Source organism: Carcharodon carcharias, chromosome 32 (genome assembly GCF_017639515.1).
Source record: "Carcharodon carcharias isolate sCarCar2 chromosome 32, sCarCar2.pri, whole genome shotgun sequence".
In the NCBI taxonomy this organism is placed as follows: domain Eukaryota; kingdom Metazoa; phylum Chordata; class Chondrichthyes; order Lamniformes; family Lamnidae; genus Carcharodon; species Carcharodon carcharias.
Window position 1 is genome coordinate 18,893,460 of NC_054498.1, and position 21,269 is coordinate 18,914,728.

The 21,269-nt window shown below is 46.7% G+C and overlaps 1 non-coding gene across 1 annotated transcript; it reads right to left on the reverse strand.

The window, feature by feature from the left end:
* Positions 1-3,449: 3,449 nt before the first annotated feature.
* On the reverse strand, positions 3,450-3,613 carry LOC121272167. Its single transcript, XR_005941859.1, has one exon. It is a non-coding gene; the product is annotated as a U1 spliceosomal RNA (small nuclear RNA).
* Positions 3,614-21,269: the final 17,656 nt, after the last annotated feature.

Below are 21,269 nucleotides of genomic sequence, written 5' to 3' on the forward strand. Positions count from 1 at the left end.
TGCTTTTTGAGGAAGAGAGTTCCAAAGACACTCAACCCGCTGAGAAAAAAATTCTCATCTGTCTTAAATGAGCGATCCATTATCTTTAAGCAGTGCCCCCTAGTTCTAGATTCTCCCACAAGAAGAAACATCCTCTCCCCATCCACCCTGTCAAGACCCCTCAGGGTTCTTAGAGGTTTCAATTGTCACCTCTTACTCTTCTAAATTCCAGTGGATACAAGCCTAACCCGTCCATCCTTCCTCACAGGACAACCCAGCCATTCCTGCTATTAGTCTAGTAACACTTCTCTGAACTGTTTCTAACACATTTACATCTTTCTTTAAATAAGGAGACCAGCACTGTACACAATACTCCAAATGTGGTCTCGCCAATGCCCTGTACAACTGAAGCCTAACCTCCCTGCTTTTGTAATCAGTTCAATCAATGATAACATTATATTAGCTTTCCTAATTACCTGCTGCAATTCATGCACTAGGACACCCAGATCCCTCTGAATCTCAGAGCTCTGCAATCTCTCACCATTTAGATAATAAACTGCTTTTTTATTCTTCCTGCCAAAATGAACAATTTCATATTTGCCCACATTATACTCCATTTGCCAGATCTTTGTGCACTCACGTAACCTATGTCACTTTGTAACCTCCTTACATCCTCTTCACAATTTATTTCCTACCCACCTTTGTGTTGTCAGCAAATTTAGCAACCATTCCTTTGGTTCCTTAATCCAAGTCTTTTATATAAATTGTAAAAAGTTGAGGCCCCAGTATTGATCCCTGTGGCACACCACTCGTCACATCCTGCCAACCAGAAAAAGACCCATTTATGCCAACTCTCTGCTTCCTGTTAGCTAGCCAATCTTCTACCAATGCCAACATGTTACCCCCTACACCATGAGCTTTTGTTTTCTGCAATAACCTTTGATGTGGCACTTTATCAAATGCCTTCTGGAAATCTAAGTACAGTACATCCACTGGTTCCCCTTTATTCACAGCATATGACTCCTTCAAAGAACTCCAATAAATTGGTTAAACATGGTTTCCCTTTTACAAATCCATGTTGACTCTGCCTGATTGCCTTGAATTTTTCTAAGTGTCCTGTTATAATATCTTTAATAATAGCTTCTAACGTTTTCCCTATGACAGATGTTAGGCTAACTGGCCTATAGTTTCCTGCTTTCTGTCGTCATCTGTTTTTGGAAAATAGCAAATATAATGTCTTTATTCAATCTAATGGAGCCTTCCCCAAATCTAGGGAATTTTGGAAAATTAAAACCAGTGCATCAACTATCTCACTAGCCACTTCCTTCCAGACCTGAGGGTGAGTTCCATCCGGACCTGGGGATTTGTCAGCCGCAGCCCCAACAATTTACTCAATACCACTTCCCTGGTGATTGTAATTTTCTTGAGTTCCTCCCTCCCTTCCATTTTCCTGATTTACAGCTATTTCCGGGATGTTACTGGTGTCCTCTATAGTGAGGACTGAAGCAAAATACCCGTTTAATTCATCCGCCATCTCCCTACTGTCCATTATAAGTACCCCAGATGCACTTTCTATTGGATTAAAGCTCACTTTGTTAACTTTTCTTATTTAAATATCAATAAAAACGCCTACTATCCGATTTTGTTACTAGCTAATTGTCCCTCATACTCTTAATTTTTCCCTCAATCTTTTTGTCATCCTTTACTGTTCTTTATATTTTTTCCAGTCTTCTGATCTGCCATCTATCTTTGCATAATTATATGCTTTTTCTTTAAGTTCGATACTGTCTTTAACTTTTTTAATTAACCATGGATGGTGGGCCCTCCCCTTGAAATTTTTCTCTCTCATTGGAATATATAATTTCTGGATATTCTGAAATACTCCTTTAAATATCTGCCACTGAACTTCTATTGACTTATCCCTTAACCTCATTTGCCAGTTCACTTTAGCTAGCACTGCTTTCATGCCCTCATAACTGCCTTCATTTAAGTTTAGAATACTAGTCTTGGAAGCACTTGTTTCTCCCTAAAAATGAATGTAAAATTCTATCATATGATCGCTGCTACTTAGGGATGCCTTCGCTAGGAGGTCATCAATTAATCCCATCTTATTCCACAATATTCTTCTTACCTTGAAACCTGCAATGTGAAGATCCATCCAGACTGGGACAAGGACTCTTCCTCTTCAGGAGCTTCCTCCAGAGGGGACGGACTGAGACCTTCCCCAAGGCCCGCGTGAGTTTGTGTCCGTTTCTTACCCCGAGATTTAATTGCCTGTCCGTGACCCTGGTTTTCGGTGGCTCCGGTTAACCAGTTCCTGTTGGATTGCGGTCCTGGAATTTCAAAAAGACAATCCTGGGGTTAAAGGTTTTTTTTGCAAAAATATACTTTATTCATAAATCTTCAAAAACATTTCGAACCATTTCAAAATCACCATCACAAAAATACAATCAGGTTCAACTTTTACAACATGAATCACAAGGTGTATCAGTACAAACAATAAATATTACAATGATTGGCAGACATTCATTTTGAGCTGTACATCCCGAGGGCCTCTAAACAGTCTAAAGCCGTGTTATAATTCAGGGATAATGCGTGTGTTTTAGGCTGTGCGATTATCCTGACCGTGAAACGGGATTCCCGTTGGTCATTTTCTATTCACTTTACGGAGGTTCTGGGTTTGGATTTCTTTCTGTCTCTCTCTCCAGCTTTCTTTCTCTGTTTATTTTCTTCGCTTTGCGCTATTGAAGTCTTGAAGAAATATTAGCAAGTGAATGGAAAGCCTGTTTATGAGATAAACCCACAGCAGGGGAAGTGAGCTGCAGAAGGGTTAGGGAAAGACTTCAAACATGGGGAGAGAGAGGGGCAGGAGTTTGAGAAGGTAAGAATGGCAGAGGGAGGGGGCTGCTGAAGGGGGAGATTATACAGAGCGGGTGGGAGGCTGCTGTTGATTTCGGAGGGGGGGCGGTAATTAGAATGAACATGGGGACAGGGTGCTTGTCCATGTTTGAAATAGGGAGGGCTCGCAGCTGCATGTTTTAAACGCTGAATGTCTAAATGAGTGAATAGCTGACTGATGATATTATACAGAAGTCCAGAGAGATACGGGGTGGGTTGGGAGGTGGAGGGTGGTGCTGGAAGGAGTGCAGGGACTGTTTTGATGATGGGTTGGGTATTATATGAGGATTTGAGAGAGAATATTGGAGTGGGCAAATGCGGGGTTAAAAATGACGCGTGGAATTTGGCGGCCACAAAAGAAATGTCAGCGATAAAATGATGCGGAGATGCAATAATCGCCTGTTGACAATCGCAGGGAGGAAAAAGATGGGGGCTGGATAGTTGCGGGAGGGAAAACAAAAGAGCCTAGATTTGGAAATATCATTTTATGGCCTATATTGCTTGTATTCAATAAAGCAGAAAAAAATACCATATCCTAAAATAAATTAACATCTATTTTTTGAGTTTGAAATCAGGGGAGAGCGCGAACGCAGTCCCCCACTACCACAAATTTTGCAGTCGAGTATCCCGCATTTGGGGACATCGCAGGCTTCAGCACACCCGAAGTGCAATGGGATAGCCTCGTCCTGGGAGAACAACCTTCATGATCATTGTCTCTCCCCTGCCAGGTAAGTATGCCTGAAAATGCTCACACGCTGCCAGCCGACTTCTAGCACTACCTCTCAAAGTCACATACACTCATTTTTAAAAATCATAATGTACCCTGTTCATAATATTTTCCATTAAACAGCTCAGTTTTTCTCATGTATTGTAGAACATGCTTAACTATCCCTCTAGATAGAGAAAAGGCAGCTGATATACTGTCCTACATTAATATTTGCATATTGCCTTAAAAGGAAAGAAACCACCTTCCTAGAAAGTTGGCTGCAATTTGGGCATTCTCCAATTAGAGGCGCTGTTCCCTCAATATAAGAGACTCGTTCAGCCTCAGCTGTAATATTGTACACTTCCTGGACCTTCATTCCAATGGAAGTACCTCCATCAGTGCATCAAAGAACAAAAAAAAGTACAGCACAGGAACAGGCCCTTTGGCCCTCCAAGCCTGCACCGATCATATTGCCTTTTGCAAACATTTTGCACTTCCGGGGTCTGTATCCCTCTATTCCCATCCTATTCATGTATTTGTCAAACAGCCTCTTAAACACCACTAACTGTTTCTGCTTCCACCACCTCCTCTGGCAGCGAATTCCAGACACTCACTACCCTCTGCGTAAAAAAACTTGCCCGCACATCTCCTCTAAATCATCCTCCAATACTCTATCCTCAAATAGTTTCTGGACATCACTCACCTGCTGCAGCTCCTTCTGAACATGAGCAGTTCATTGATGCACCAAGTCAATGCCACTCTACCTATGTCACCTCTATCTCACCAAGGAATTTCTGACCTTAACTGCGGACTCTTTCCTGTTGTCTCCCATCTAATCCCTATTTATTGCCATGGTTTTCATGTAATGTAAATTGCTAGATAACCTGGCCCATATAATTTGAGTCTTCCTTGTGTCTATTCATGTGTGCACTGTGGCTTCTACTCCCGGCTCTAGCCCATCACTTATATTTCCACAATTTTCTGCCCTTTTTTTTACTACTATTCTATTTATCCTCCTAGTCCCCTGTCCTATTGTCATGCCTTCTTTCTCAGGTGCTTTGCCCTCCCAAATCCCTACATCAATCCTTCAGTACTCCTTGACCTTCCTCCACTCCTGTTGCTGTCCAAGGCTTGACTCCCTGTCAGGTAAAGGAGAGGGTTCTAAAGGAACCTAAAGGAAAGGGTTAGCAGGCTAAGAGCTCAGAGTAGTGCTTGTTATGTGGAAACCAGACAGCATTGCTTCTTGAATGGAATAGAACTGTTAATCACAGTGGGACAGGAAGAAGTCCCTACATGGCTAAGCCAATGGAAGACAACTTGGGAACATGCCAACAGCAGATCCTGCACCCTTAGAACCAATCAAATGGCTAAGAAGGATCGTACACAAAGACAGTTGCAGAGCAGCCAAGGAATCAGGTGAAATCAACCTGGGCACAACAGGATGTTCTCTCGCTAAGCTGCAACTGAGGAAGGCCGGATGGTTATTAGAACATGAAGCTCAGGTACAAAACCAGGAAGGGAGGATAAGACAGGAGCAGACAAAGCAAGAGTTAGAGAAAAGCCAGAGATAGAGAGGCACTGAGCTATTGTACCAAACACGTTTGACGGAGTGTAAGCAATAATGCGAGGAGTTCGAGGAGGAGTTTGTGTGTGTGTGTGTGTCTGTGGAAAGAGGAAAGAGCGGAGAGGGCCGAAAAGGAGGTGGAAAATGTAAAAGCCGCCTTTAAGGTAATTGCAAAATGAGTCCTCTCAGCACTGAATCATCCCAAATACAGGAATCAAACAACAGGACAGCTAACGGTACCTCTTTATGTGATGGGCCCGGGGGAGGTGGTCCCGACATCAGGACCAATTTGGTGGGTGTTGTCCACTGCCGCATGCCCTGGATACTCCGGCTACTGCAGAGGCCAGAACGATGAGGGAAGTAGTACATGCGTGATGGAAACCATCGGCCAGTTCTACAGGTTTACATATAACTACTAATCAGCTGCTGGCAATGGTAACGGAAATCCTGTCTTGAAATTGGGGAAAGGGGATGGTTACATTCGCAGCCATGGAACAAGCGGTGGGTCTGAATAATTAGCAGCAATGTTAAGTTGCTTCTGGCAGCCTTGAAGCCAGAGGTTTACGATGGGCTTGTACAGCCCAATGCGAAAAGCAGAGGATGGGTTCGACAAAACACAGGATCGAACCTTGCAAGCCCTAGGTGATTCTTCAGGGGTCCCTACGATTAAATAGGTAGCACAAGACAAAACCCTCCAGAGGTGTTCAACAGTCTCTGCACACGAACATATGAATTAGGAGCAGGAGCCTGCTCCGCCAGTCAATAAGACTATATCTCATCGGAAGGTAACCTCGACCCCATATTCTCACCTACCTACCCCACCCCCACCACCCCCCCCCCCCCCGCCCCGTCATAACCTTTCACCCGCTTGTTAATCAATAATCTACCTCGCTCTCCCTTAAAGATATTCAAAGACTCTGCTTCCACTGCCTTTTGACTCACAACGCTCCGAGAGAAACAATTTCTGAGAAAAAAATGCCTGAAGCCAAAGTGGAAACTGAGTTGTGATGATCAGGGTAGATTTTGTATTGATGCATGGTTAGAGGGAGAAGGGGATGTTATCAGGTGGATAACTGGGGCTTCCCACACAGTAGTGTACACCCCAAACCAGCACAATCACCTTAGACAAGTGGGGTCCCTTTCAACTTGAAGGGGTTCATGAGGTACAAACAGGTTGTGGCGATATCTATACCTTTAAACTTTCAGGTAGGGCACTTGGAAACCAAATGGAGTGGTAAGCTCCTGTGCCGGGGCCAACTTAGCATAGGAGTGTTGAGATCAACTTGGAGTTGAATATTTCAAATAGATTCTGGTCCATACCAGACTGGATGGAACATCAGTATAAATTTGTGTTCACCTGCAAAGAACAGCAGCAAACTTGGACCTGTCCACCTTAGGGATTTCATAATAGCCCCTCCATTGTTCACTAATGTATGGCTAAATGCCTCAAGGAATTCAGCCCAGATTGTCTTATCCAATATGTGGTTGACTTGGTGCTGTTCAAGGATCTCTTGAGCAAGTTGTTTATAACCGTTGGTTGATACAGGGCTAAAAGTAAACCCAAAAAGACTCTTGGGTTTAATAACCAGGTCAAGAGAAAGGTTGATAGATGAGGCCAAGTGAAATGCGGTTCAGAATTTACTGCATCCTAATTCCTTAACCTTTTTGCACTCATTTTTGGGCCTGACTGGCTCCTGTGGGAATTTATACAGGATTATACTACCACAGGAGCTCCTCTGTTCAATTTATTAAAAGGATGATAGTTTGGAACTGGGATCAGAGTGTGAGGGGGTATTTGAAGTTAAAACAAGACTTACAAACAGCAACAAAAACAGAAAATGCTGGAAAAATGCAGCAGGTCTAACAGTATCTGTGGAGAGAGAACCAGAGTTAACATCTCAAGTCCGTATGACTCTTCTTCAGAGCCTACAAATAGCACCTGTCTTGGGAATCTTAGACCCAGAAAAGGCATTTTGTTTAGACTTGCCACTGAAGGAAACCTGAGCACTGTGTTATTTATGCACAGAAGATTAAAATGTATTACATACGCGTCTAGGATGGTCACCAGTGTAAGAAAGGGGGTTCTCATTGTCTGAGTGACATTTCTTAGCACTTTCCCGGATGTTTGCTGGGACTCTTAACTCATCACCCCACCCCCCACCCATTAGACTGTCAGTGGATGGATGGTTGGAGAATGGCACACTGTCAAGCCAGAGAATTTTTATTTGGACCCACCTTCTGGGGGGAGGCACTTATTAAATTGCAATGGTTGGAAGCGTCCCAATTGGCTGCTAGTGTGGTTCACCAGTGGGGGCCACATGAATGCTCAACTGAAGGAGCATTGGGAGACAGATGTGGGGCTGAAGGGTGGAATCGACCCAGGGAGGAAGGATATTTATGGATAAAAACAAAAAACTGCGGATGCTGGAAACCCAAAACAAAAACAGAATTACCTGGAAAGACTCAGCAGGTCTGGCAGCATCGGCGGAGAAGAAAAGAGTTGACGTTTCAAGTCCTCGTGACTCTTCAACAGAACTGAGTAAAATTAGGAGAGGGGTGAAATATAAGTTGGTTTAAGGTGGGGGGTGGTGTGGTTGTAGGGACAAGCAAGCAGTGATAGGAGCAGATAATCAAAAGATGTCACAGACAAAAGAACAAAGAAGTGTTGAAGGTGGTGATGTTATCTAAACGAATGTGCTAATTAACAATGGATGGCAGGGCATTCAAGGTACAGCTCTAGTGGGGGTGGGGTGAAATAAGACTAACCGGGCATAACAGGTATAGATTTAAAAATAATGGAAATAGGTGGGAAAAGAAAAATCTATCTAAATTATTGGAAAAAAAGGGAGGCGGAAGAAACGGAAGGGGGGGGGGGGTGGTGGGAATGGAGGAGGAAGTTCAAGATCTAAAGTTCTTGAATTCAATATTCAGTCCAGAAGGCTGTAAAGTGCCTAGTTGGAAGATGAGGTGCTGTTCCTCCAGTTTGCGTTGGGCTTCACTGGAACAATGCAGCAGGCCAAGGACAGACATGTGGGCAAGGGTGGAGCGTTAAAATGCCAAGCGACAGGGAAGTTTGGGTCTTTCTTGCGGACAGACCGCAGGTGTTCTGCAAAGCGGTCGCCCAGTTTACGTTTGGTCTCTCCAATGTAGAGGAGACTGCATTGGGAGCAACGAATGCAGTAGACTAAGTTGGGGGAAATGCAAGTGAAATGCTGCTTCACTTGAAAGGAGTGTTTGGGCCCTTGGACAGTGAGGGGAGAGGAAGTGAAGGGGCAGGTGTTGCATCTTTTGCAGGTGGTTCTAGCTCAGGAATTGAAATGAAAAGGTGGACAGGATGTGGGAGTTATGATCTAAGATTGAAATTGCCCACCCATTGGCCCAACAGTTGGTTGCTTATCTGGTGGCCCATCTCATTGGATTCCACCTCTTATGTATATATGATCTGAATCTATGTTCATATATGTTATGCTATATGCTCTGACTCTACATTCACTTGTAACTCATGTAGCGAGTATTTAGCCACCTGGGAGCGTCGAGGTTTTAAGTCAGCAGATGGCTGACCTTTGACGATAGCCCCATTGTTGACTACAGTTCTGGGGGCCATTAAAGGCAAGTGGGGTCCGTATTATACTCACAAGATAAAGATCCAGTCCAAGACAGAGCCCAGGTACGAAGGCAGTAAAAGGGCCGATGAACTAGCGAAACTGGGGGCGGCAGAGAGCGATCCATGGGATCCATTTCACTCAGGGACAATACAGAAATCGCCCAGGGAAAGGAACCAGCAGAAGGGATTTCCTTGCCTCCAGATGTAAAGGAGGTACAAGCGAATGACATAATGTTACAGTCAGTTTTAAAGGACAAACCCAATAGAGGGTCCCTTTGGATGTGACAGTAAAAGAAGGGATGCTGTTTAAAGGGGACAAATAGGTATACTGGGGAGGGATACATAGAGGAGTTCATGCAGTTGGCACATGGAGGTCCAAGGCCAGACATCCAGGGCTAGATATGACTTAAAGTGGATGTTGGCCCCATTTGGGAGAGGGTGCAACAGATTATTGCAAAAATTTCCCAGTATGTGCTACTAACAACCCCAACCCCCACAACTGAAAGGCCATTTGGGTCACACCAGATGAGTAGAAAGTCCATGGCTCTGTGTCCAAATTGGTTTACTTGCCCACCACTTGTAGAGGGAGGAAATATTGTCTTGTACAGGTCAATGTCTTCTCTAAATGAGTGGAAGCTTTTCCCCTAATGTCTAACACTGCCCAAGTATCAGTGAAAGGGTATTCTCGGCATGGGGACTACCAACAGAGCTGGACCACGATCAAGGTACCCATTTCACGAGCCAGGTTATGCAAGTTACCCTAACGTATACTGGGAATGAAAGGGAAGTGACATATTTCTCACAACCCTCTATCATCAGGGATTGTAGAAAGAATGAATCGTATTTTAGAGGAAAAATTGAGGAATGAACTGTAGGGTTGGCCCATTGGTCCTGATGAACATTCGGGGTCACTCCATCCAAGGGTATGGGTTACTCATCCCATGAAATAACGATGGGATGTCACATGAGAACCCACCTCCTCAAAATCAGCTGCTGGGCCCCACTCTCACTGAGAGTCAGTTGAAAGAGATTACCAGGGATATGAAGGACTTATGGGAAACATTGAGGGAGATGCTTGCAGCCAAGAGGGTAGGTAGGTAGGTAACATATAAGAAATAACTTGTTTCTGAAACCACAAGACTGGGACATTGGTGATCAACACATGGTGAGAAACTATGTCTGAGTACGAGCCTTTGAGCCCCTGTATTAGACCCATACCCAATTGTGGGTGAGGCTAGTCCTATAGTCTATGCCATTCAGTTACCCAAGCAAGTTAAGTGTGCAGTATAAAGGGTTAATGTTAAATATATAAATAAATAGTCTACATCATCAATGTAACATCACATGATAACAGAGTTTAGAGAGAGAGTTCTACGTAGAGCCCCGTGCTGTGTCTGCCTTGTAAATAGTTAGTATAATGTTCAATAAAAGATAGAGTTTGCTAACAGTCTTATCTATGAGTCCAGGACACAACTACCACATCTAAGACTGAAACAACAATAACAGAAAATGGTATCACATTAATCAGTGCAAACGGTATCAAGGTGATGGGGGAGCAAAGACCTTTAAAAGTCCAGGGTCAGTTCTCTCGATGTCCTACCATCGTCCCATATACTGGGGTGATGACAATGGGTGAAATGTCCCGCTTGTGAGGCCAAGTCCGCAAGTACTCCCTGATCAGGTATCGAGCAAAACTCCTACTCAGGTGACCTGTAGTGGTCACTTCATCCCTCCCTCAGATCAATGTCCAGCAGAAGAGCTGGAGCAGACCCCGTTTTTTTCACGGCGTCATCTAAACAGAAGAAAAGGATGGAAGACAAAAATAAAAGGAGATATTCACCTAGCGTCACGGTCTGATGAGGAGGCAGCGAGCACAGAGCAGATTATCAAGATGAAATGGCAGTGGTGGCGGAGGCTGGGACTGCTAACCAGCAGGTGGATTGTGGCAGTGTCGAGAAACCGTGGTTACAACTTTAGTATTGGGTCCAGTGACGTTACTCAGAGGATGGGGAAAACGGCAAATCAGAGGCAATCCATATGGACGGGGGTGGGTGGAGGATTAACGCCTAGAGAGTTATCAATGTAGCAAACTCGGTTGAGGAGATGGATCAGTGTTTTGAAAAATCAATAACTGCACTGGCTGTAGCTGTGTCTGGAGGGCATCGATGGTGCATTTAGTGCACGATGGATAACACCTTCTTATGGAAGGAGGGGAGCAATCAAATAGCTCAAAATTATAATATAACGGGGTTGTTAATTCATTAAAGGAAAGTAGACAGGTATTCTGATGGAGAAATTCTTGAGTCAAAGACCAAGGGGTTTCTGTTTCTGACAGAGTGTTCAAAAAAAGGTCCAATAGACTTAAAAATATGAATCCTGCCTGAACAGCCGATTCCCAAGAAATAGTTGCTGGTAGCTCAGAACTTGAGTATTGCTGAAAAAGGGAGACATGTTGTTGAAGCTTTTCATCTTGCACTCATCAGGACAGATTTGCAAGAATACCAAATCTCAAAGGGAACAACAATTTATACTTCTCATTATTCTTCTCGTACAGTATAACACAACAAGGATCATTATTTGTACTGTGGAGATGTTGCAAAATAACCATGTATGTACCCATACTGCTTACCATGGTGAAGAAGAATATTGTGTGACCCCAAGTGAAAAGCAATCTAACCATGGAAATATTTGTATGCAGTACCTTTCGCTTTACTCCACTTAAGCCTGTCAGGCTTGATTTACACACATTAACAAATATCCGTCTTTTTTTCCAAACATATACCCTATTCATAAAATTTGTAAAAATACGTTCCCGAACATTCTGACTTTATGGAAAGTGCAATAAAATTCAAAAGTGGTTATGGTACTGGGCTTGTAACCCCAAGATCAAGAGTTCAAATCTCACCATGGCAAATTATGAAACAATGTAATTTCATCTGAATAGGAACAGATGGAAACGTGTTTGTACTCGAAAGAGTTACAGCATTTGCTACTCTTAGGTGTCCCAATACAATTGTAATACTATTGATTTTTAACTTTTCTATCAGTGTGACTGTCATTATGTCTTAAATGTCACGGATGCCTTCAAAAATGATTTGTATAAGTCTGGAACTGAATTAACCCCCTATCCCTGTACACTTGACTGTTCTCTGAAAGGACATTGATCTACCTAGTAAACACGTTTATCAATTTCAACTGCACACCCGTAACAATAATCTGGACTCCGTATCCTTCTGGTCCATAATTTGGGATTGGAGTATGAGTATTAAGGTCCATCTTTGAATAAGTATCATGTCTCACATCCTGGTGATAAGACAATTAGTAATAGTAAAATATTTATTGGTCGATCTTATCTGGCGGCAAAGAAGCAGAGCTGACGTGATGCCCGAGTGAATCAAAACATTAATGTATGTGATTGTCAGGATGCCACCTATGAACTTATTGACAACTGTGAAGGTGCCTTTTAAAGGGATGATAGAGGCACCTTAGGGGGAACTGTAGGGAAAGGGTTAATGGACTGGCGATGAGCTCAGAGCAGTGTTTGTTATGTGGAAACTGGATGGATGCGATACAGTGATGTTCACTAATTATGTTGATACTTTTTAATTGCAGCGATACCGCTGAATTGAGCAATTTGAATTGAATAGAACAGTTCTTCGCAGCAAACTGGTTGAAAACAGCGGCGGCTGATTGAAACCAGACTGGTAATCACAGCGGGACAGGGAGAAGTCCTTATATGGCTAAACCAATGGGAGACAACTTGGAAATGCACTAACAGACCATCAGATGATCACGCACCCTGGGAACCAATCAAATGGCTAAAAAGGATCATACATGAGCAGAGTTGCAGAGCAGCCAAAGCATAAGGTGAAACTGAAGGGTCCTTGGGGCACGATGTCATCAGAGCGAGACCACCGAGGAGTCCCACTGGAAGCAGATCGATCCTAGTCAGATTGGATATAATCAGCCTGCAGTCAACCTAGTCTGACTAACTAGCGGTAACTATGTTTTTGTTGGAATAGGCGTAAATCATTTGCACATTTTGCTTAAAGTTTCTTTTTAACCCTTCTTTAATAAAAGTTGTTTGATTTACAATGAATTTTGTCAGCTATAACTCTCCAGCTTGGGAACCTTCTACTTTACAGGTTTTCTCTCCGTCTGCCTCTTAATTCTCCAAAGAGCCCAGCAAGGCATTTATTGCTGGCTCCTCACAAGCAGCAACCCCAGCTGCCCCATCCGACTCTCTCACTAACCTTTTCATCCTGCGGCCCTCCACGACTAATCTTACCACTCAGCTCCCCATCAAACTTACCTCTTGTATTAAAAACAAAAAAACTGCGGATGCTGGAAATCCAAAACAAAAACAGAATTACCTGGAAAAACTCAGCAGGTCTGGCAGCATCGGCGGAGAAGAAAAGAGTTGACGTTTCGAGTCCTCATGACCCTTCGACAGAACTTGAGTTCTGTCGAAGGGTCATGAGGACTCGAAACGTCAACTCTTTTCTTCTCCGCCGATGCTGCCAGACCTGCTGAGTTTTTCCAGGTAATTCTGTTTTTGTTTTACCTCTTGTATTGCTGACTTTGTGCAGTCTGCCAGTGAATCAGCATGTCTCTCCAGAATTGCTGTTCACTTGTGAACAAAGCCCTTACCATCCATGAGCTTATTGAAGGTGATTGGCCCTGACAGAAACTTGGCTGAAGAGATGATACCTTCCCGCTAACTGAAACCTCTGGACCTGGCTATACCTCCCATCAATTGACCCACTAACACTATTGTGGTGGTGCTCTGGCTCTTATCACCAAACCTCACCTTGGCATATCTCCTTACTCCTTTGGCACTTGCTGTGCTTTTTGAACATCTCACCTTATTCTATCTCTCTCATTCAAAATCCTTATTCTCTATTGCCCACTTTAGTAGCATAATAATTGTATTACCAAGATATCTTTCCTCCTTCAACTTCTACATGTGAGACTTCTCTTCCTCAATGATTTCGATCTCTATCTCAGCTCATCATGTTCTCTCTCTTCTGAGTTCACTGCCCTCTTATCCTCCCAAAACCTCTCTCTCCACGTAAACTCCCTGACCCGTATCCACAGCCACCCCTTCGAACTTGCCTTCTCTCATGGCCTTGGTACTCCACTGTATCAATCACATGAATGCCATCTCCAATCGCTTCCTTGTGCAGCTATCCTCCTGCATCCCCCTTCCCCATCCCAACCTACTTCCTTCTGTGTCCACCCTGGGAAAAAAAACTGAACAATTCACTTACAATTGCACTTCAAAATCCTCACTGGCTCACAGTTGGTCCTTGAATCACCCGTATGTTCTTGTAGCTACCGATCCCACCCTCACCAAGCCCCTTTAATGATCCCCATTAAAACCACTACTCTCTTTCTGTCCCTCTCAGCTCATCTTCTGCTGAAACCTTCATCCATGCCCTTTTTATCTCTGGACTTGACTATTCCAACACAGTCCCAAATGGGTTTCCACATTCTACCCTCTATAAACTTCAGCTCATCCAAAACTTTGCTCCTGGTTAAGCAGCGTCATTATTTTAAAATTCTCACCCTTGTTTTCAAATCCCTCTTATGGTCTCGCCTCTATCTCTGTACATTCCTCCAGCCCCACAACTCTCTGATATATATCTGCACTCATCTAATTTTGGCCTTTTGAGTAGCTCATATTAACATCTCCACTATTGGTTGGTGGTGCCTTTGTTAGCCTCAGTCCTAGCCCTGGAATTCCTTCCCCACACCCCTCTCCTTTCCCTTCTTTAAAACACACATGAAAACCTTTTGGTCATCTAGGCTAATAACTCCATATGTGGGTCATTGTCATACTTCATCTTATAATGCCCCTGTGTAGCACCTTGGGCTGTTTCATTGTGTTAAGGGTGCTACATAAATATAAGTTGTTGTTTAAAGGGAGAAAGAGCGATTGGGGCGGAGTTTGCACTGTGGGCGGAGTTCGTGTTGAGAGGGGGTGCAGTTCGTGCTGTGGGAGGAGTTCGTGGTGAGTGTGGGTGGAGTTCGCACTGGGAGGAGTTCGTGGTGAGTGTGGGTGGAGTTTTTGCTGTGGGTGGAGTTCGTGGTGAGTGTGGGCGGAGTCCGTGCTGTGGGCAGAGTTCGTGGTGAGTGTGGGCGGAGTCCGTGCTGTGGGCAGAGTTCGTGGTGAGTGTGGGCGGAGTCCGTGCTGTGGGCAGAGTTCGTGGTGAGTGTGGGCGGAGTTCGTGCTGTGGGCAGAGTTCGTGGTGAGTGTGGGCGGAGTTCATGCTGTGGGCAGAGTTCGTGGTGAGTGTGGGCGGAGTTCGTGCTGTGGGCAGGGTTTGTGGTGAGTGTGGGTGGAGTTCATGCTGTGGGCAGAGTTCGTGGTGAGTGTGGGCGGAGTTCGTGCTGTGGGCAGGGTTTGTGGTGAGTGTGGGCGGAGTTCGTGCTGTGGGCAGGGTTTGTGGTGAGTGTGGGCGGAGTCCGTGCTGTGGGCAGGGTTTGTGGTGAGTGTGGGCGGAGTCCGTGCTGTGGGCAGGGTTTGTGGTGAGTGTGGGCGGAGTTCGTGCTGTGGGCAGGGTTTGTGGTGAGTGTGGGCGGAGTTCGCACTGTGGGCAGAGTTTGTGGTGAGTGTGGGTGGAGTTCGTGCTGTGGGCAGAGTTTGTGGTGAGTGTGGGCGGAGTTCGCACTGTGGGCGGAGTTTGTGGTGAGTGTGGGCGGAGTTCATGCTGTGGGCAGAGTTCGTGGTGAGTGTGGGTGGAGTTCGTGCTGTGGGCAGGGTTTGTGGTGAGTGTGGGCGGAGTTTGTGCTGTGGGCAGGGTTTGTGGTGAGTGTGGGCGGAGTCCGTGCTGTGGGCAGGGTTTGTGGTGAGTGTGGGCGGAGTCCGTGCTGTGGGCAGGGTTTGTGGTGAGTGTGAGCGGAGTTCGTGCTGTGGGCAGGGTTTGTGGTGAGTGTGGGCGGAGTTCGCACTGTGGGCGGAGTTTGTGGTGAGTGTGGGCGGAGTTCGCACTGTGGGCAGAGTTTGTGGTGAGTGTGGGTGGAGTTCGTGCTGTGGGCAGAGTTTGTGGTGAGTGTGGGCGGAGTTCGCACTGTGGGCGGAGTTTGTGGTGAGTGTGGGCGGAGTTCGTGCTGTGGGCAGGGTTTGTGGTGAGTGTGGGTGGAGTTCATGCTGTGGGCAGAGTTCGTGGTGAGTGTGGGCGGAGTTCATGCTGTGGGCAGGGTTTGTGGTGAGTGTGGGCGGAGTCCGTGCTGTGGGCAGGGTTTGTGGTGAGTGTGGGCGGAGTCCGTGCTGTGGGCAGGGTTTGTGGTGAGTGTGGGCGGAGTTCGTGCTGTGGGCAGGGTTTGTGGTGAGTGTGGGCGGAGTTCGCACTGTGGGTGGAGTTTGTGGTGAGTGTGGGCGGAGTTCGCACTGTGGGCAGAGTTTGTGGTGAGTGTGGGTGGAGTTCGTGCTGTGGGCAGAGTTTGTGGTGAGTGTGGGCGGAGTTCGCACTGTGGGCGGAGTTTGTGGTGAGTGTGGGCGGAGTTCGTGCTGTCGGCGGAGTTTGTGGTAAGTGTGGGTGTCAGACGAAGGTAAGAGTGCAGTGCACTGAGATGAGAGTTTCAGATGCTGCACACATTCTTGTGTAGTCTCATCATTGATGGGAGCCTCCAGACTGAATTCCTCATTGACCACTGAAAGACGATGGCACCATGATGTAGATCTCCATTGTCTCAACAAGGCACCTGGCCTGCACAGTGACAGTGTGATGACTTAAACTAATGACATGTCCTTCTTCTTCCTTAGGTCTGCCACCAAGCAGCCAAGCGCGGGACCCCCAAGAGCTACCCTTGATGCCAGAGGGCCACCAAGCTCCAGAAGCACCTTCACACCTGCTCTCTGAACCAGGCACCAGCGCAGATACCAGCACCTCGGTGGGCATTAGTTCAGTGGCTAGGATCTCAGTGCACATTGGTGAGGGCGCTTCACACTTGCTTAAGGTGCAAGTGGAGGCAGAGAGTGCCCAGGGCGCCAGCAGTCAGAGGACTGCTGGGGACCAGGACAATGCTCAGTCAATGGCTGATGATGGGCCTCTGGAGTCGTCCATTAGGCAGCAGATGCTGGAAGTCCAGCGGGGTGTGTGGGAGGATCTGGCGGAGATCCATGAGGGTATGAGTGCCATGGTCTCCATTGTGGAGTCCATGCGAAGCGTGAGCACTGCGTTGACCCTTATGGCCGAGCACAATGCCTCCTCCATGGAGACAGGCAACTCTCATGGAGAGGCAGCTTCAGGGACAGTATCAGGGGTTCCTGGGGTTGCGCTCAGACCTGCAAGCACTCACACAGGCAATGACCTCAGGTGGTCAGTGTGAGATGGATGAAGCACCCAGTATCCCAGGTAGGTGCCCATCCATCAATGGCGAGCAGGGAGGTCCACAGTGACCTCACGTTGGTGCACAAGCTGCCTGTTGTCTCTGCGGACTCATCTCAGGACACTCTGGATGACAGTAGCAGCTCCTCCACTCCTCTGCCAGTGACCGTGCCATCTGATGAGTGTTATGGCCCTGCAGTTGGTAAAGCTGAGTTATTTAAAAAATCCCAGAGGGAAACTTTAAACAACTGTCATAACCTATATTTTTAAGTGGTTTGTTTGAGATGCAACTCTAAATTCAGGAATCAGACCACCAGTTCACAAGAGATTTTTATATCAAACTACACGAGACATTTATTAATTTACAGAAGTTAAATATATATACATGGCTACAACTTACTATCATAGTTTTTAACAAATTACCAGACTAAAATCCATGAAGGCAACAATAACCCACAGACTTTAAGCAGACACCAGGCAAAGCATTTTCACCTTACAAATTCAAAATGAGGCTCCTTTCCCTTTGGTTCCTTTGCAGGCGCAGTGGTAGGTTTACAGGCTTTGATCTTACATTGTAAATTCTCATTGTGTTGCCAGCCCCTTTGTACTCAAAACAAAAACAGAATTACCTGGAAAAACTCAGCAGGTCTGGCAGCATCGGCGGAGAAGAGCAAAGTTGACGTTTTGAGTCCTCATGACCCTTCCACAGAACAGCTTTGTACTCAACCTCTTCTAACAATAAAACCCCTTTCTTGTACCAATTTTATTAGTAATATAGACATTGCTTGGTCTCTGCTAGCTAGGTGTCAGATTTCACTCCCCTTCTTGAATGCTCTATTCAACAAAATGCAAATGCACTCTACCTCTCTTACATCTCAAAACTAGCACACATCAAAGCACCCAGACTAGCTGGCTTTAATCCAATTAAGGCACACCCACAGACTAAACTTCTATTTAAAAAAATAATTCCAATAATATATACATTAATAGCTTCATGACAATGAAGCTGCAGCAACTGGGGAGATGCCAGCCATGACATGGCCGCTCCCTCCCAGGCGGGGCCATCATAGGCTCCACTGGCCAGAGGACAACCACCAAGGTCATCAAGGCCAACAAGACAGCAGAGTGAGCAGGTTGTCTCTAATGCCGATGCCAGTGAGGGGGGAGCGCCTAGACGTAGCTTCCAGAAACATAAGTTTAAAGCACCTTAAGCACAAGAAGGACTGGTCATGAGTGATCTTTTGTTCTCCCAATTATTTTTCATTTTTTAATGGTGTGACCATCAATACCTGATATTGTTCTTTTCAATAATCTGTGAGCTCCAACATTAAATTACATTTGCTTTAGTGTTATTGGCCTGAGTATGCTTCCTTTGTTTTGTAGGTGCAAGGTACGCCAATATGGAATGCTGGACGTGGTTGGCCCGAAATTTTATTGCACTGGCACTGAGCGTATCTTGGGGGCAAAGGAAAGGGTCATTTCTGTGATCCAGGATGACGATGGTAGCCCTGGCATGAGGTGGTAGCTCTTATTTGGCAGCCTAGCTGGAGGAGCATTGGATCAAGGCGTCCCTGGTGTCCCTGTCTCCCTGGAGGTTACAGAAGTATGTCTCCATGTCCTCAGCATTCTCCTCACCATGCTACTCCTCTGGATTCATCCTCTGTGCCCTGTGCAGCTGCGTGAACATCCTCTTCCTCCAGTGGGTTCCCCCTTTAACAGTGCCAGATTGTGGAGATAGCAACATGCAACCACTATCAATGACACTTGCTCTAGGGGGTATTGCAGTGCGCCCCCAGAAGGGTCCAGGCATCGGAAGCCCATTTTCAGAAGACCTATGGTTCTCTCTACCACCGCCTTGTGGAGGCATGACTCCTATTGTAACGCAGTTTTGCCTCTGTTCTTGGGTGGCAGAGAGGTGTCATGAGCCACCTTTTCAAGGGATAGCCCTTGTCACTCAGCAGCCATCCATCCAATCGGGCTGGAGCACTAAAGAGCCCCGGCACCTGGGAGTGTCCCAGTATGCACGCGTCATGGGAGCTGCCAGGGTACCTGACACAGTCTAGCAGCATTTGCATCTTGTGATCACACACTATCTGCATGTTCATGGATTGGAATCCCTTCCTGTTAACAAAGGCGCTCGGCTCACCTGCTGGCACCTTGATGGTTACGTGTGTGCAGTTGATGGCACCCTGGACGTGGGGGAACCCAATTATCGCTACAAAGCCTCTGGCTGCTCTGCCTGACTGTCTCGTTGGGGTATGGAAATGAATGAAACTCAATCCCCACCTGAACAGAGCTTCTGTCACCAACTTGACACAACTGTGGACAGCTGATTGGGACACTCCACACAAATCCCCCACTCACCCCTGGAAAGAGCCAGAGGCATAGAAGTTAAGGGCCACTGTGACTTTCAGAGCCACTGGCATGGGGTGTCCACCCACAGAGTTGGAGCTGATCTCAGGCCCAACTTGACAGATGGAGGTGACAGTCTCCCTTGAGAGGCGGAGCCTCCTTCGGTATTGCACCTCGGACATATTGAGGTAGCTGTATCGCCGCCAGTAAACCCTGGCAGCAGGACAGAGGCAACTTTTGCGGCCCCTTCCAACTTGGACTACCTGCTGGCCCTGCGCCTCTCCTCCCGCAGGTCACTCCCCTGGAAGCTGCATTGGGGAAACCTGGCCTCCTCTCCCTCCTGCCTCTCTCTTCCTCCTCAGAGGAGGGTGTCCCAGCTGAGACCACAATCCCCAAGACCAGGTTAACAGAAGGTTGCCTGATACCTGGAAGGGTCCACACGGTCCGAATCCTCTGGGGGCCTGGTAGGCAGCAATGGGGGAGGATTTTTCCCTCATCGGGCAGGCTTGGCGGGAAGCTGACCCCTGCCCGCGATGGGGGCTGGTCCGTGATTTCACGCCGGCGGGCCATTTAAGGCCGGCCCAGCATGAAACATGCGCTGCCTGTGTGGGGGAGCGGGAAGAAGGAAGGCGAGTGCGGCGAGGGTGAACTTTGCCCGAGTGTGCACTGGAAAAGCTCCCTGAGGCGTAGAGCTGTTAAATGTTAAAAAACAAAATGAAGAATTTTTTAAATGTTAAAGAAAATGTCCCCTCGTGTGATTCTGTCACGTGAGCAGGAACATGTTACAAATGAGACGTAAAATGTTTTATTTTATTTTTATTTGCTTTAGGAAACCTCATCCTTTCCTGAAAAGTACAAAGGACACTTGGCCTTTTCCCCTTCCGCCAATCAACTGCACACATGTGGCCATCAAGGCGCCAGCGGGTGAGCCCGGTGCCTTTGTCAACAGGAAGGGCTTCCACTCCATGAACGTGCAGATAGTTTGTGACCACAGGATGCAGATTCTGCAAGCGTGTGCAAGGTACCCAGGCAGCTCCCATGATGCTTTCATCCCGATGCACTCCCAGGTGCCGAGGCTCTTTGGTGCTCCAGCCCGACTGAGCACAGAGACGACAGGCCAACATTGGTTGCATTGGACCTGCTGACCATTGATGGACGAAACCTAGCTGGGATACTGGGTGCCCAATCCACCTCCCACACTGACACTGACCAGCTGAGGTCATTGCCGGTGTGTGGGCTAGCAGGTCCAAGTGTATCCCCAGGAACCCCTGATTGTGTCCCTGGAGAAGCTTCTCCATGAGAGTTGCCACTCTCTCCATGGAGGAAGCATTGCGCTCGGCCATGAGGGTCAACACAATGCTCATGCTCTGCAGGGACTCCTCTACAACAGAGAACATGGCTCGCAGACTTTCATGTATCTCTGCCAGATCTACCTGCACACCCCACTGGACATCCAGCATCTGCCGCCTAATGGACGACTCCAGAGACCCATCATCAGCCATCAACTCAGCATTGTCCTGGTCCCCAGCAGGTCCTCTGACTGCTGGCATTCTCTGCCTCCGCCTTCACCTCAAGCAAGTGTGAAGTGCCCTCACCAATGTGCACTGAGGTACTAGATGGCGATCCTATGCCCACCAAGGTGCTGGTGCCTGCTTGACAGAGAGAGTGTGACGCATGTGCGTGCTCAGCATGGTGGTCCTCCGGGGTCAGGGGTGGGCCTTCAGGCTCCTCATTTCGACCACCTGCTGATGACCCTAAAAGGGACAAGAACAACATGTCATTAGAACAACTGTCACTGTGCATGCCAGGCACCCTGGTGAGACAGAGATATGC